Here is a 17,710-nt window from a genome sequence, read left to right on the forward strand (position 1 = left end):
TTAGTATGCCAGTAATGATACTGCTCTGTACTTGCTGTAATATTAGTACTCCAGTGATGATGATGCTCTGTACTCACTATATTAGTACTCCAGTAATGATGCTGCTCTGTACTCACTGTAATATATTAGTACTCCAGTAATGATACCGCTCTGTACTCACTGTAGTGATATTAGAACTCCAGTAACAATACTGCTCTGTACTCACTGTAGTGATAGCACTCCAGTAATGATACTGCTCTGTACTCACTGTAATGATATTAGTACTCCAGTAATGATGCTGCTCTGTACTCACTGTAATGATATTAGCACTCCAGTAATAATGCTGCTCTGTACCCACTGTAATGATATTTGTACTCCAGTATTGATACTGCTCTGTACTCACTAATGAAATTTGTACTCAAGTAATGATACTGCTCTGTACTCACTGTAATGATATTAGTACTCCAGTAATGATACTGCTCTGTACTCACTGTAATGATATTTGCACTCACGTAATGATACTGCTCTGTGTTCACTGTAATGATATTAGTTTTCCAGTAATGATGTTGCTCTGTTCTCACTGTAATGATATTAGTACTCCAGTAATGATGCTGCTCTGTACTCATTGCAGTGATATTACTACTCCTGTAATGATACTGCTCTGTACTATCTGTAATATTAGTACTCCAGTAATGATACTGCTCTGTACTCACTGTAATATTTGTACTCCAGTAATGATGCTGCTCTGTACTCACTGCAATATTTGTACTCCAGTAATGATACTGCTCTGTACTCACTGTAATATATTAGTACTCCAGTAATGATGCTGCTCTGTACTCACTGTAATATTTGTACTCCAGTAATGATGCCACACTGTACTCACTGTAATGATATTTGTACTCCAGTAATGATACTGCTCTGTACTCACTGTAATATTAGTACTCCAGTAATGATGCTGCTCTGTACTCACTGTAATATTAGTACTCCAGTAATGATGCTGCTCTGTACTCACTGTAATATTAGTACTCCAGTAATGATGCTGTTCTGTATTCACTGTAATGATATTTGTACTCCAGTAACGATACTGCTCTATACTTACTGTAATTATATTAGTACTCCAGTAATGATGCTGCTCTGTACTCACTGTAATATATTAGTACTCCAGTAATGATGCTGCTCTGTATTCACTGTAATGATATTTGTACTCCAGTAACGATACTGCTCTATACTTACTGTAATTATATTAGTACTCCAGTAATGATGCTGGTCTGTACTCACTGTAATATTAGTACTCCAGTAATGATGCTGCTCTGTACTCACTGTAATATTAGTACTCCAGTAATGATGCTGTTCTGTACTCACTGTAATGATATTTGTACTCCAGTAATGATGCCGCTCTGTACTCACTGTAATGATATTTGTACTCCAGTAATGATACTGCTCTGTACTCACTGTAATATTAGTACTCCAGTAATGATGCTGATCTGTACTCACTGTAATATATTAGTACTCCAGTAATGATGCTGCTCTGTATTCACTGTAATGATATTTGTACTCCAGTAATGATACTGCTCTATACTTACTGTAATTATATTAGTACTCCAGTAATGATGCTGCTCTGTACTCACTGTAATATTAGTACTCCAGTAATGATGCTGCTCTGTACTCACTGTAATATTAGTACTCCAGTAATGATGCCGCTCTGTACTCACTGTAATGATATTTGTACTCCAGTAATGATACTGCTCTGTACTCACTGTAATATTAGTACTCCAGTAATGATGCTGCTCTGTACTCACTGTAATATATTAGTACTCCAGTAATGATGCTGATCTGTATTCACTGTAATGATATTTGTACTCCAGTAATGATACTGCTCTATACTTACTGTAATTATATTAGTACTCCAGTAATGATGCTGCTCTGTACTCACTGTAATATTAGTACTCCAGTAATGATGCTGCTCTGTACTCACTGCAATGATATGAGTACTCCTGTAATGATACTGCTCTGTACTATCTGTAATATTAGTACTCCAGTAATGATACTGCTCTGTACTCACTGTAATATTTGTACTCCAGTAATGATGCTGCTCTGTACTCACTGCAATGATATTTGTACTCCAGTAATGATACTGCTCTGTACTCACTGTAATATATTAGTACTCCAGTAATGATGCTGCTCTGTACTCACTGTAATATTTGTACTCCAGTAATGATGCCACACTGTACTCACTGTAATGATATTTGTACTCCAGTAATGATACTGCTCTGTACTCACTGTAATATTAGTACTCCAGTAATGATGCTGCTCTGTACTCACTGTAATATTAGTACTCCAGTAATGATGCTGCTCTGTACTCACTGTAATATTAGTACTCCAGTAATGATGCTGTTCTGTACTCACTGTAATGTTATTAGTACTACAGTAATGATAATGCTCTGTACTCACTGTAATGATATTAGCACTCCAGTAATGATACTGCTCTGTACTCACTGTAATCGCATTAGTACTCCAGTAATGATGCTGCTCTGTACTCACTGCAATGTTATTAGTACTCCAGTAATGATACTGCTCTGTACTCACTGTAATCATATTAGTACTCCAGTAATGATGCTGCTCTGTACTAACTGTAATGATATTAGTACTCCAGTAATGATACTGCTTTGCACTCACTGTAATGATATTAGTACTCCAGTAAAGATACTGCTCTTTACTCACTGTAATCATATTAGTACTCCAGTAATGATGCTGCTCTGTACTCACTGCAATGATATTAGTACTCCAGTAATAATGCTGCTCTGTACTCACTGCAATGATATTTGTGCTCCAGTAATGATACTGCTCTGTACTCACTGTAATGTTAGTACTCCAGTAAAGATACTGCTCTGTATTCACTGTCATAATATTAGTATGCCAGTAATGATACTGCTCTGTACTTGCTGTAATATTAGTACTCCAGTGATGATGATGCTCTGTACTCACTATATTAGTACTCCAGTAATGATGCTGCTCTGTACTCACTGTAATATATTAGTACTCCAGTAATGATACCGCTCTGTACTCACTGTAGTGATATTAGAACTCCAGTAACAATACTGCTCTGTACTCACTGTAGTGATAGCACTACAGTAATGATACTGCTCTGTACTCACTGTAATGATATTAGTACTCCAGTAATGATGCTGCTCTGTACTCACTGTAATGATATTAGCACTCCAGTAATAATGCTGCTCTGTACCCACTGTAATGATATTTGTACTCCAGTATTGATACTGCTCTGTACTCACTAATGAAATTTGTACTCAAGTAATGATACTGCTCTGTACTCACTGTAATGATATTAGTACTCCAGTAATGATACTGCTCTGTACTCACTGTAATGATATTTGCACTCACGTAATGATACTGCTCTGTGTTCACTGTAATGATATTAGTTTTCCAGTAATGATGTTGCTCTGTTCTCACTGTAATGATATTAGTACTCCAGTAATGATGCTGCTCTGTACTCATTGCAGTGATATTACTACTCCTGTAATGATACTGCTCTGTACTATCTGTAATATTAGTACTCCAGTAATGATACTGCTCTGTACTCACTGTAATATTTGTACTCCAGTAATGATGCTGCTCTGTACTCACTGCAATGATATTTGTACTCCAGTAATGATACTGCTCTGTACTCACTGTAATATATTAGTACTCCAGTAATGATGCTGCTCTGTACTCACTGTAATATTTGTACTCCAGTAATGATGCCACACTGTACTCACTGTAATGATATTTGTACTCCAGTAATGATACTGCTCTGTACTCACTGTAATATTAGTACTCCAGTAATGATGCTGCTCTGTACTCACTGTAATATTAGTACTCCAGTAATGATGCTGCTCTGTACTCACTGTAATATTAGTACTCCAGTAATGATGCTGTTCTGTATTCACTGTAATGATATTTGTACTCCAGTAACGATACTGCTCTATACTTACTGTAATTATATTAGTACTCCAGTAATGATGCTGCTCTGTACTCACTGTAATATATTAGTATTCCAGTAATGATGCTGCTCTGTATTCACTGTAATGATATTTGTACTCCAGTAACGATACTGCTCTATACTTACTGTAATTATATTAGTACTCCAGTAATGATGCTGGTCTGTACTCACTGTAATATTAGTACTCCAGTAATGATGCTGCTCTGTACTCACTGTAATATTAGTACTCCAGTAATGATGCTGTTCTGTACTCACTGTAATGATATTTGTACTCCAGTAATGATGATGCCGCTCTGTACTCACTGTAATGATATTTGTACTCCAGTAATGATACTGCTCTGTACTCACTGTAATATTAGTACTCCAGTAATGATGCTGCTCTGTACTCTCTGTAATATATTAGTACTCCAGTAATGATGCTGCTCTGTATTCACTGTAATGATATTTGCACTCCAGTAACGATACTGCTCTATACTTACTGTAATTATATTAGTACTCCAGTAATGATGCTGCTCTGTACTCACTGTAATATTAGTACTCCAGTAATGATGCTGCTCTGTACTCACTGTAATATTAGTACTCCAGTAATGATGCCGCTCTGTACTCACTGTAATGATATTTGTACTCCAGTAATGATACTGCTCTGTACTCACTGTAATATTAGTACTCCAGTAATGATGCTGCTCTGTACTCACTGTAATATATTAGTACTCCAGTAATGATGCTGATCTGTATTCACTGTAATGATATTTGTACTCCAGTAATGATACTGCTCTATACTTACTGTAATTATATTAGTACTCCAGTAATGATGCTGCTCTGTACTCACTGTAATATTAGTACTCCAGTAATGATGCTGCTCTGTACTCACTGCAATGATATTAGTACTCCAGTAATGATACTGCTCTGTACTCACTGTAATATTAGTACTCCAGTAATGATGCTGCTCTGTACTCACTGTAATATTAGTACTCCAGTAATGGTGCTGCTCTGTACTCACTGTAATGATATTTGTACTCCAGTAATGATGCCGCTCTGTACTCACTGCAATATTTGTACTCCAGTAATGATACTGCTCTGTACTCACTGTAATATTAGTACTCCAGTAATGATACTGCTCTGTACTCACTGTAATGATATTTGTACTCCAGTAATGATACTGCTCTGTACTCACTGTAATGATATTTGTACTGCAGTATTGATACTTCTCTGTACTCACTGTAATATATTTGTACTCCAGTAATGATGCTGCTCTGTACTCACTGTAATGATATTTGTACCTCAGTAATGATGCTGCTCTGTACTCACTGTAATGATATTTGTACTCCAGTAATGATATTGCTCTGTACTCACTGTAATGATATTTGTACTCCAGTAATGATGCTGCTCTGTACTCACTGCAATGATATTTGTACTCCAGTAATGATACTGCTCTGTACTCACTGTAATATTAGTACTCCAGTAATGATACTGCTCTGTATTCACTGTAATGATATTTGTACTCCAGTAATGATACTGCTCTATACTTACTGTAATGATATTAGTACTCCAGTAATGATACTGCTCTGTACTCACTGCAATGATATTTGTACTCCAGTAATGATACTGCTCTGTACTCACTGTAATGATATTTGTACTCCAGTAATGATGCTGCTCTGTACTCAATGCAATGATATTTGTACTCCAGTAATGATGCTGCTCTGTACTCACTGTAATGATATTAGTACTCCAGTAATAATGTTGCTCTGTACTCACTGTAATATTAGTACTCCAGTAACGATACTGCTCTGCACTCACTGTAATGATATTTGTACTCCAGTAATGATGCTGCTCTATACTCACTGTAATGATATTTGTACTCCAGTAATGATACTGCTCTGTACTCACTGTAATGATATTAGTACTCTAGTAACGATACTGCTCTGCACTCACTGTAATGATATTAGTACTCCAGTAATGATGCTGCTCTATACTCACTGTAATGATATTTGTAGTCCAGTAATGATACTGCTCTGTACTCACTGTAATGATATTAGTACTCTAGTAACGATACTGCTCTGCACTCACTGTAATTATATTTGTACTCCAGTAATGATGCTGCTCTATACTCACTGTAATGATATTTGTACTCCAGTAATAATGCTGCTCTGTACTCACTGTAATGATATTAGTACTCCAGTAACGATATTGCTCTGCACTCACTGTAATGATATTTGTACTCCAGTAATGATGCTGCTCTGTACTCACTGTAATATTTGTACTCCAGTAGTAATGCTGCTCTGTACTCACTGTAATGATATTTGTACTCCAGTAATGATACTGCTCTATACTTACTGTAATTATATTAGTACTCCAGTAATGATGCTGCTCTGTACTCACTGTAATATTAGTACTCCAGTAATGATGCTGTTCTGTACTCACTGTAATATTTGTACTCCAGTAATGATGCCGCTCTGTACTCACTGTAATGATATTTGTACTCCAGTAATGATACTGCTCTGTACTCACTGTAATATTGGTACTCCAGTAATGATGCTGTTCTGTACTCACTGTAATATATTAGTACTCCAGTAATGATGCTGCTCTGTATTCACTGTAATGATATTTGTACTCCAGTAATGATACTGCTCTATACTTACTGTAATTATATTAGTACTCCAGTAATGATGCTGCTCTGTACTCACTGTAATATTAGTACTCCAGTAATGATGCTGCTCTGTACTCACTACAATGATATTAGTACTCCAGTAATGATACTGCTCTGTACTCACTGTAATATTAGTACTCCAGTAATGATGCTGCTCTGTACTCACTGTAATATTAGTACTCCAGTAATGGTGCTGCTCTGTACTCACTGTAATGATATTTGTACTCCAGTAATGATGCCGCTCTGTACTCACTGCAATATTTGTACTCCAGTAATGATACTGCTCTGTACTCACTGTAATATTAGTACTCCAGTAATGATATTGCTCTGTACTCAATGTAATGATATTTGTACTCCAGTAATGATGCTGCTCTGTACTCACTGCAATGGTATTTGTACTCCAGTAATGATACTGCTCTGTACTCACTGTAATATTAGTACTCCAGTAATGATACTGCTCTGTATTCACTGTAATGATATTTGTACTCCAGCAATGATACTGCTCTATACTTACTGTAATGATATTAGTACTCCAGTAATGATACTGCTCTGTACTCACTGCAATGATATTTGTACTCCAGTAATGATACTGCTCTGTACTCACTGTAATATTAGTACTCCAGTAATGATGCTGCTCTGTACTCACTGTAATATTAGTACTCCAGTAATGGTGCTGCTCTGTTCTCACTATAATGATATTTGTACTCCAGTAATGATGCTGCTCTGTACTCACTGCAATATTTGTACTCCAGTAATGATACTGCTCTGTACTCACTGTAATATTAGTACTCCAGTAATGATACTGCTCTGTACTCACTGTAATGATATTTGTACTCCAGTAATGATATTGCTCTGTACTCACTGTAATGATATTTGTACTCCAGTATTGATACTGCTCTGTACTCACTGTAATATATTTGTACTCCAGTAATGATACTGCTCTGTACTCACTGTAATGATATTTGTACTCCAGTAATGATGCTGCTCTGTACTCACTGTAATGATATTTGTACTCCAGTAATGATATTGCTCTGTACTCACTGCAATGATATTTGTACTCCAGTAATGATACTGCTCTGTACTCACTGTAATATTAGTACTCCAGTAATGATACTTCTCTGTATTCACTGTAATGATATTTGTACTCCAGTAATGATACTGCTCTATACTTACTGTAATGATATTAGTACTCCAGTAATGATACTGCTCTATACTTACTGTAATGATATTAGTACTCCAGTAATGATACTGCTCTGTACTCACTGCAATGATATTTGTACTCCAGTAATGATGCTGTTCTGTACTCACTGTAATATTTGTACTCCAGTAATGATGCCGCTCTGTACTCACTGTAATGATATTTGTACTCCAGTAATGATACTGCTCTGTACTCACTGTAATATTGGTACTCCAGTAATGATGCTGTTCTGTACTCACTGTAATGTATTAGTACTCCAGTAATGATGCTGCTCTGTATTCACTGTAATGATATTTGTACTCCAGTAATGATACTGCTCTATACTTACTGTAATTATATTAGTACTCCAGTAATGATGCTGCTCTGTACTCACTGTAATATTAGTACTCCAGTAATGATGCTGCTCTGTACTCACTACAATGATATTAGTACTCCAGTAATGATACTGCTCTGTACTCACTGTAATATTAGTAGTCCAGTAATGATGATGCTCTGTACTCACTGTAATATTAGTATTCCAGTAATGGTGCTGCTCTGTACTCACTGTAATGATATTTGTACTCCAGTAATGATGCCGCTCTGTACTCACTGCAATATTTATACTCCAGTAATGATACTGCTCTGTACTCACTGTAATATTAGTACTCCAGTAATGATACTGCTCTGTACTCACTGTAATGATATTTGTACTCCAGTAATGATGCCGCTCTGTACTCACTGCAATATTTGTACTCCAGTAATGATACTGCTCTGTACTCACTGTAATATTAGTACTCCAGTAATGATGCTGCTCTGTACTCACTGTAATGATATTTGTACTCCAGTAATGATATTGCTCTGTACTCAATGTAATGATATTTGTACTTCAGTAATGATGCTGCTCTGTACTCACTGCAATGGTATTTGTACTCCAGTAATGATACTGCTCTGTACTCACTGTAATATTAGTACTCCAGTAATGATACTGCTCTGTATTCACTGTAATGATATTTGTACTCCAGCAATGATACTGCTCTATACTTACTGTAATGATATTAGTACTCCAGTAATGATACTGCTCTGTACTCACTGCAATGATATTTGTACTCCAGTAATGATACTGCTCTGTACTCACTGTAATATTAGTACTCCAGTAATGATGCTGCTCTGTACTCACTGTAATATTAGTACTCCAGTAATGGTGCTGCTCTGTTCTCACTATAATGATATTTGTACTCCAGTAATGATGCTGCTCTGTACTCACTGCAATATTTGTACTCCAGTAATGATACTGCTCTGTACTCACTGTAATATTAGTACTCCAGTAATGATACTGCTCTGTACTCACTGTAATGATATTTGTACTCCAGTAATGATATTGCTCTGTACTCACTGTAATGATATTTGTACTCCAGTATTGATACTGCTCTGTACTCACTGTAATATATTTGTACTCCAGTAATGATACTGCTCTGTACTCACTGTAATGATATTTGTACTCCAGTAATGATGCTGCTCTGTACTCACTGTAATGATATTTGTACTCCAGTAATGATATTGCTCTGTACTCACTGCAATGATATTTGTACTCCAGTAATGATACTGCTCTGTACTCACTGTAATATTAGTACTCCAGTAATGATACTTCTCTGTATTCACTGTAATGATATTTGTACTCCAGTAATGATACTGCTCTATACTTACTGTAATGATATTAGTACTCCAGTAATGATACTGCTCTATACTTACTGTAATGATATTAGTACTCCAGTAATGATACTGCTCTGTACTCACTGCAATGATATTTGTACTCCAGTAATGATACTGCTCTGTACTCACTGTAATGATATTTGTACTCCAGTAATGATACTGCTCTGTACTCATTGCAATGATATTTGTACTCCAGTAACGATGCTGCTCTGTACTCACTGTAATGATATTAGTACTCCAGTAACGATGCTGCTCTGTACTCACTGTAATGATATTAGTACTCCAGTAATAATGCTGCTCTGTACTCACTGTAATGATATTTGTACTCCAGTAATAATGCTGCTCTGTACTCACTGTAATGATATTTGTACTCCAGTAATGATGCTGCTCTATACTCACTGTAATGATATTTGTACTCCAGTAATGATGCTGCTCTGTACTCACTGTAATGATATTTGTACTCCAGTAATGATGCTGCTCTGTACTCACTGTAATGATATTTGTACTCCAGTAAAGATGCTGCTCTGTACTCACTGCAATGATATTTGTACTCCAGTAACGATGCTGCTCTCTACTCACTGTAATGATATTAGTACTCCAGTAATAATGCTGCTCTATACTCACTGTAATGATATTTGTACTCCAGTAATGATGCTGCTCTATACTCACTGTAATGATATTTGTTCTCCAGTAATGATGCTGCTCTGTACTCACAGTAATGATATTTGTACTCCAGTAATGATGCTGCTCTGTACTCACTGCAATGATATTTGTACTCCAGTAATGATGCTGCTCTATACTCACTGTAATGATATTTGTACTCCAGTAATGATGCTGCTCTATACTCACTGTAATGATATTTGTACTCCAGTATTGATACTGCTCTGTACTCACTGTAATGATATTTGTACTCCAGTAATGATGCTGCTCTGTACTCACTGCAATGATATTTGTACTCCAGTAACGATGCTGCTCTATACTCACTGTAATGATATTAGTACTCCAGTAATAATGCTGCTCTGTACTCACTGTAATGATATTTGTACTCCAGTAATGATGCTGCTCTGTACTCACTGTAATGATATTTGTACTCCAGTAATAATGCTGCTCTATACTCACTGTAATGATATTTGTACTCCAGTAATGATGCTGCTCTATACTCACTGTAATGATATTTGTACTCCAGTAATGATGCTGCTCTGTACTCACTGTAATGATATTTGTACTCCAGTAATAATGCTGCTCTATACTCACTGCAATGATATTTGTACTCCAGTAACGATGCTGCTCTGTACTCACTGTAATGGTATTTGTACTCCAGTAACGATGCTGCTCTATACTCACTGCAATGATATTAGTACTCCAGTAACGATGCTGCTCTGTACTCACTGTAATATTTGTACTCCAGTAATGATACTGCTCTGTACTCACTGTAATGATATTTGTACTCCAGTAATGATGCTGCTCTGTACTCACTGTAATGATATTTGTACTCCAGTAATGATACTGCTCTGTACTCACTGTAATGATATTTGTACTCCAGTAACGATGCTGCTCTATACTCACTGTAATGATATTTGTACTCCAGTAATGATGCTGCTCTGTACTCACTGTAATGATATTTGTACTCCAGTAATGATGCTGCTCTGTACTCACTGTAATGATATTTGTACTCCAGTAATGATGCTGCTCTGTACTCACTGTAATGATATTTGTACTCCAGTAACGATGCTGCTCTATACTCACTGTAATGATATTTGTACTCCAGTAATAATGCTGCTCTGTACTCACTGTAATGATATTTGTACTCCAGTAATGATGCTGCTCTGTACTCACTGTAATGATATTTGTACTCCAGTAATAATGCTGCTCTATACTCACTGTAATGATATTTGTGCTCCAGTAATGATGCTGCTCTATACTCACTGTAATGATATTTGTACTCCAGTAATGATGCTGCTCTGTACTCACTGTAATGATATTTGTACTCCAGTAATAATGCTGCTCTATACTCACTGCAATGATGTTTGTACTCCAGTAACGATGCTGCTCTGTACTCACTGTAATGATATTTGTACTCCAGTAACGATGCTGCTCTATACTCACTGCAATGATATTTGTACTCCAGTAACGATGCTGCTCTGTACTCACTGTAATATTTGTACTCCAGTAATGATACTGCTCTGTACTCACTGTAATGATATTTGTACTCCAGTAATGATGCTGCTCTGTACTCACTGTAATGATATTTGTACTCCAGTAATGATACTGCTCTGTACTCACTGTAATGATATTTGTACTCCAGTAACGATGCTGCTCTATACTCACTGTAATGATATTTGTACTCCAGTAATGATGCTGCTCTGTACTCACTGTAATGATATTTGTACTCCAGTAATGATGCTGCTCTGTACTCACTGTAATGATATTTGTACTCCAGTAATGATGCTGCTCTGTACTCACTGTAATGATATTTGTACTCCAGTAACGTTGCTGCTCTATACTCACTGTAATGATATTTGTACTCCAGTAATAATGCTGCTCTGTACTCACTGTAATATTAGTACTCCAGTAATGATACTGCTCTGTACTCACTGTAATGATATTTGTACTCCAGTAATGATGCTGCTCTGTACTCACTGTAATGATATTTGTACTCCAGTAATGATACTGCTCTGTACTCACTGTAATGATATTTGTACTCCAGTAACGATGCTGCTCTATACTCACTGTAATGATATTTGTACTCCAGTAATGATGCTGCTCTGTACTCACTGTAATGATATTTGTACTCCAGTAATGATGCTGCTCTGTACTCACTGTAATGATATTTGTACTCCAGTAATGATGCTGCTCTGTACTCACTGTAATGATATTTGTACTCCAGTAACGATGCTGCTCTATACTCACTGTAATGATATTTGTACTCCAGTAATGATGCTGCTCTGTACTCACTGTAATGATATTTGTACTCCAGTAATAATGCTGCTCTATACTCACTGCAATGATATTTGTACTCCAGTAACGATGCTGCTCTGTACTCACTGTAATGATATTTGTACTCCAGTAACGATGCTGCTCTATACTCACTGCAATGATATTAGTACTCCAGTAACGATGCTGCTCTGTACTCACTGTAATATTTGTACTCCAGTAATGATACTGCTCTGTACTCACTGTAATGATATTTGTACTCCAGTAATGATGCTGCTCTGTACTCACTGTAATGATATTTGTACTCCAGTAATGATACTGCTCTGTACTCACTGTAATGATATTTGTACTCCAGTAACGATGCTGCTCTATACTCACTGTAATTATATTTGTACTCCAGTAATGATGCTGCTCTGTACTCACTGTAATGATATTTGTACTCCAGTAATGATGCTGCTCTGTACTCACTGTAATGATATTTGTACTCCAGTAATGATGCTGCTCTGTACTCACTGTAATGATATTTGTACTCCAGTAACGATGCTGCTCTATACTCACTGTAATTATATTTGTACTCCAGTAATGATGCTGCTCTGTACTCACTGTAATGATATTTGTACTCCAGTAATGATGCTGCTCTATACTCACTGTAATGATATTTGTACTCCAGTAATAATGCTGCTCTGTACTCACTGTAATGATATTTGTACTCCAGTAATGATGCTGCTCTGTACTCACTGTAATGATATTTGTACTCCAGTAATAATGCTGCTCTATACTCACTGTAATGATATTTGTACTCCAGTAATGATGCTGCTCTATACTCACTGTAATGATATTTGTACTCCAGTAATGATGCTGCTCTGTACTCACTGTAATGATATTTGTACTCCAGTAATAATGCTGCTCTATACTCACTGCAATGATATTTGTACTCCAGTAACGATGTTGCTCTGTACTCACTGTAATGATATTTGTACTCCAGTAACGATGCTGCTCTATACTCACTGCAATGATATTTGTACTCCAGTAACGATGCTGCTCTGTACTCACTGTAATATTTGTACTCCAGTAATGATACTGCTATGTACTCACTGTAATGATATTTGTACTCCAGTAATGATGCTGCTCTGTACTCACTGTAATGATATTTGTACTCCAGTAATGATACTGCTCTGTACTCACTGTAATGATATTTGTACTCCAGTAACGATGCTGCTCTATACTCACTGTAATGATATTTGTACTCCAGTAATGATGCTGCTCTGTACTCACTGTAATGATATTTGTACTCCAGTAATGATGCTGCTCTGTACTCACTGTAATATTTGTACTCCAGTAATGATACTGCTCTGTACTCACTGTAATGATATTTGTACTCCAGTAATGATGCTGCTCTGTACTCACTGTAATGATATTTGTACTCCAGTAATGATACTGCTCTGTACTCACTGTAATGATATTTGTACTCCAGTAACGATGCTGCTCTATACTCACTGTAATGATATTTGTACTCCAGTAATGATGCTGCTCTGTACTCACTGTAATGATATTTGTACTCCAGTAATGATGCTGCTCTGTACTCACTGTAATATTTGTACTCCAGTAATGATACTGCTCTGTACTCACTGTAATGATATTTGTACTCCAGTAATGATGCTGCTCTGTACTCACTGTAATGATATTTGTACTCCAGTAATGATACTGCTCTGTACTCACTGTAATGATATTTGTACTCCAGTAACGATGCTGCTCTATACTCACTGTAATGATATTTGTACTCCAGTAATGATGCTGCTCTGTACTCACTGTAATGATATTTGTACTCCAGTAATGATGCTGCTCTGTACTCACTGTAATGATATTTGTACTCCAGTAATGATGCTGCTCTGTACTCACTGTAATGATATTTGTACTCAAGTAACGATGCTGCTCTATACTCACTGTAATGATATTTGTACTCCAGTAATAATGCTGCTCTGTACTCACTGTAATATTAGTACTCCAGTAATGATGCTGCTCTGTACTCACTGTAATGATATTTGTACTCCAGTAACGATGCTGCTCTATACTCACTGCAATGATATTTGTACTCCAGTAACGATGCTGCTCTGTACTCACTGTAATGATATTTGTACTCCAGTAATGATACTGCTCTGTACTCACTGTAATATTTGTACTCCAGTAATGATGCTGCTCTGTACTCACTGTAATGATATTTGTACTCCAGTAATGATACTGCTGTGTACTCACTGTAATGATATTTGTACTCCAGTAACGATGCTGCTCTGTACTCACTGTAATGATATTTGTACTCCAGTAATGATGCTGCTCTATACTCACTGTAATGATATTTGTACTCCAGTAATGATACTGCTCTGTACTCACTGTAATGATATTTGTACTCCAGTAACGATGCTGCTCTGTACTCACTGTAATGATATTTGTACTCCAGTAATGATACTTTTCTGTACTCACTGTAATGATATTAGTACTCCAGTAACGATGCTGCTCTATACTCACTGTAATGATATTTGTACTCCAGTAATGATGCTGCTCTGTACTCACTGTAATGATATTTGTACTCCAGTAATGATGCTGCTCTGTACTCACTGTAATGATATTTGTACTCCAGTAACGATGCTGCTCTATACTCACTGTAATGATATTTGTACTCCAGTAATGATGCTGCTCTGTACTCACTGTAATGATATTTGTACTACAGTAATGATGCTGCTCTGTACTCACTGTAATGATATTTGTACTCCTGTAACCATTCTGCTTTATTCTCACAGTAATTAATACAGAGAATACGTTCTGAACAAGAACGACTTTCCTTTGGCAGCCAGGTTGCTCGATTGGTTAATAGGACCCCGCCCCTTTGCCGCCCCCGCCCCTCTTTCAGACTTTCCTTTGCTGCTCCTCTGTCTCCTTGTGATCTGGTGAGCGGCGCGGGTGGAGGTGAGTGATCAGCGGCTGGACGCCCCCAGAGTCATCAGGTGGCTGTGCAGAGCGCAGTGTGACCGTACAGTACTGGCAGTATGGAGGTGCATTGTAAGGAAAGTGACAGGGTACGATAGATCTCTGCTATCAGTCGCCCCCGGACGAAATACTACAGGTCTCCATGCTCTGAGATCAGTGCACTGCCATCCGAGGATGGGCATTGCTATTGATGCTAGTGCTACTGCCTCTGCTTCACTTTCCTAAGTATCAGTGTGTGAGTGTGGAAGACTGAGAGTCTGCACTAACAGGAAAGTGAGGCAGTGAGGGTCTCCACTAGGAAAGTGCGGCAGTGAGGGTCTCCACCAGGAAACCTGAATAGGAAAGTGCGGCAGCGAGGGTCTCCACTAGGAAAGTACAGCAGCGAGGGTCTCCAGCGGGAAACCTGAATAGGAAAGTGCGGCAGCGAGGGTCTCCACTAGGAAAGTACACCAGTGAGGGTCTCCATCAGGAAACCTGAATAGGAAAGTGCGGCAGCGAGGGTCTCCACTAGGAAAGTACACCAGTGAGGGTCTCCATCAGGAAACCTGAATAGGAAAGTGCGGCAGCGAGGGTCTCCACTAGGAAAGTACAGCAGCGAGGGTCTCCACCGGGAAACCTGAATAGGAAAATGCGGCAGCGAGGGTCTCCACCGGGAAACCTGAATAGGAAAGTGCGGCAGCGAGGGTCTCCACTAGGAAAGTACACCAGTGAGGGTCTCCATCAGGAAACCTGAATAGGAAAGTGCAGCAGCGAGGGTCTCCACTAGGAAAGTACAGCAGCGAGGGTCTCCACCAGGAAACCTGAATAGGAAAGTGCGGCAGCGAGGGTCTCCACTAGGAAACCTGAATAGGAAAGTGTGGCAGCCAGGATCTCCACTAGGAAACCTGAATAGGAAAGTGTGGCAGCCAGGGTCTCCACTAGGAAACCTGAATAGGAAAGTGTGGCAGCCAGGGTCTCCACTAGGAAACCTGAATAGGAAAGTGTGGCAGCCAGGGTCTCCACTAGGAAACCTGAATAGGAAAGTGTGGCAGCCAGGGTCTCCACTAGGAAACCTGAATAGGAAAGTGTGGCAGCCAGGGTCTCCACTAGGAAACCTGAATAGGAAAGTGTGGCAGCCAGGGTCTCCACTAGGAAACCTGAATAGGAAAGTGTGGCAGCCAGGGTCTCCACTAGGAAACCTGAATAGGAAAGTGCGGCAGCCAGGGTCTCCACTAGGAAACCTGAATAGGAAAGTGCGGCAGCCAGGGTCTCCACTAGGAAACCTGAATAGGAAAGTGCGGCAGCCAGGGTCTCCACTAGGAAACCTGAATAGGAAAGTGCGGCAGCCAGGGTCTCCACTAGGAAACCTGAATAGGAAAGTGCGGCAGCCAGGGTCTCCACTAGGAAACCTGAATAGGAAAGTGCGGCAGCCAGGGTCTCCACTAGGAAACCTGAATAGGAAAGTGCGGCAGCCAGGGTCTCCACTAGGAAAGTGCGGCAGCCAGGGTCTCCACTAGGAAAGTGCGGCAGCCAGGGTCTCCACTAGGAAAGTGCGGCAGCCAGGGTCTCCACTAGGAAAGTGCGGCAGCCAGGGTCTCCACTAGGAAAGTGCGGCAGCCAGGGTCTCCACTAGGAAAGTGCGGCAGCCAGGGTCTCCACCAGGAAACCTGAATAGGAAAGTGCAGCAGCGAGGGTCTCCACTAGGAAAGTACAGCAGCGAGGGTCTCCACCGGGAAACCTGAATAGGAAAGTGCGGCAGCGAGGGTCTCCACCAGGAAACCTGAATAGGAAAGTGCGGCAGTGAGGGTCTCCACTAGGAAAGTACACCAGTGAGGGTCTCCATCAGGAAACCTGAATAGGAAACTGCGGCAGCCAGGGTCTCCACTAGGAAACCTGAATAGGAAAGTGCGGCAGCCAGGGTCTCCACTAGGAATCCTGAATAGGAAAGTGCGGCAGCCAGGGTCTCCACTAGGAAACCTGAATAGGAAAGTGCGGCAGCGAGGGTCTCCACCAGGAAACCTGAATAGGAAAGTGCGGCAGTGAGGGTCTCCACTAGGAAACCTGAATAGGAAAGTGCGGCAGCGAGGGTCTCCACCAGGAAACCTGAATAGGAAAGTGCGGCAGTGAGGGTCTCCACTAGGAAAGTACACCAGTGAGGGTCTCCATCAGGAAACCTGAATAGGAAACTGCGGCAGCCAGGGTCTCCACTAGGAGACCTGAATAGGAAAGTGCGGCAGCCAGGGTCTCCACTAGGAGACCTGAATAGGAAAGTGCGACAGCCAGGGTCTCCACTAGGAGACCTGAA

General features: G+C 39.2%; 1 protein-coding gene across 2 annotated transcripts in view; it reads left to right on the top strand.

Annotated features, from left to right (window-relative positions):
- LOC141100595 (glutathione S-transferase 3-like) overlaps nucleotides 1-17,710 on the top strand; it is a 99,135-nt gene that overhangs the window by 53,402 nt on the left and 28,023 nt on the right. The window contains exon 1 of one of the 2 annotated variants that reach the window (XM_073589168.1): nucleotides 15,286-15,405. The exons of the other annotated variant lie outside the window; for it this stretch is intronic. The gene's annotated coding sequence lies outside the window, so the exon portion shown is untranslated. Of the gene's footprint in view, nucleotides 1-15,285; nucleotides 15,406-17,710 lie in introns of those variants that run through there. 2 annotated transcript variants of the gene reach the window in all.

Source organism: Dendrobates tinctorius, unplaced genomic scaffold (genome assembly GCF_039654945.1).
Source record: "Dendrobates tinctorius isolate UK_male_01 unplaced genomic scaffold, ASM3965494v1 ptg000107l, whole genome shotgun sequence".
NCBI classification, from domain to species: Eukaryota; Metazoa; Chordata; class Amphibia; order Anura; family Dendrobatidae; genus Dendrobates; species Dendrobates tinctorius.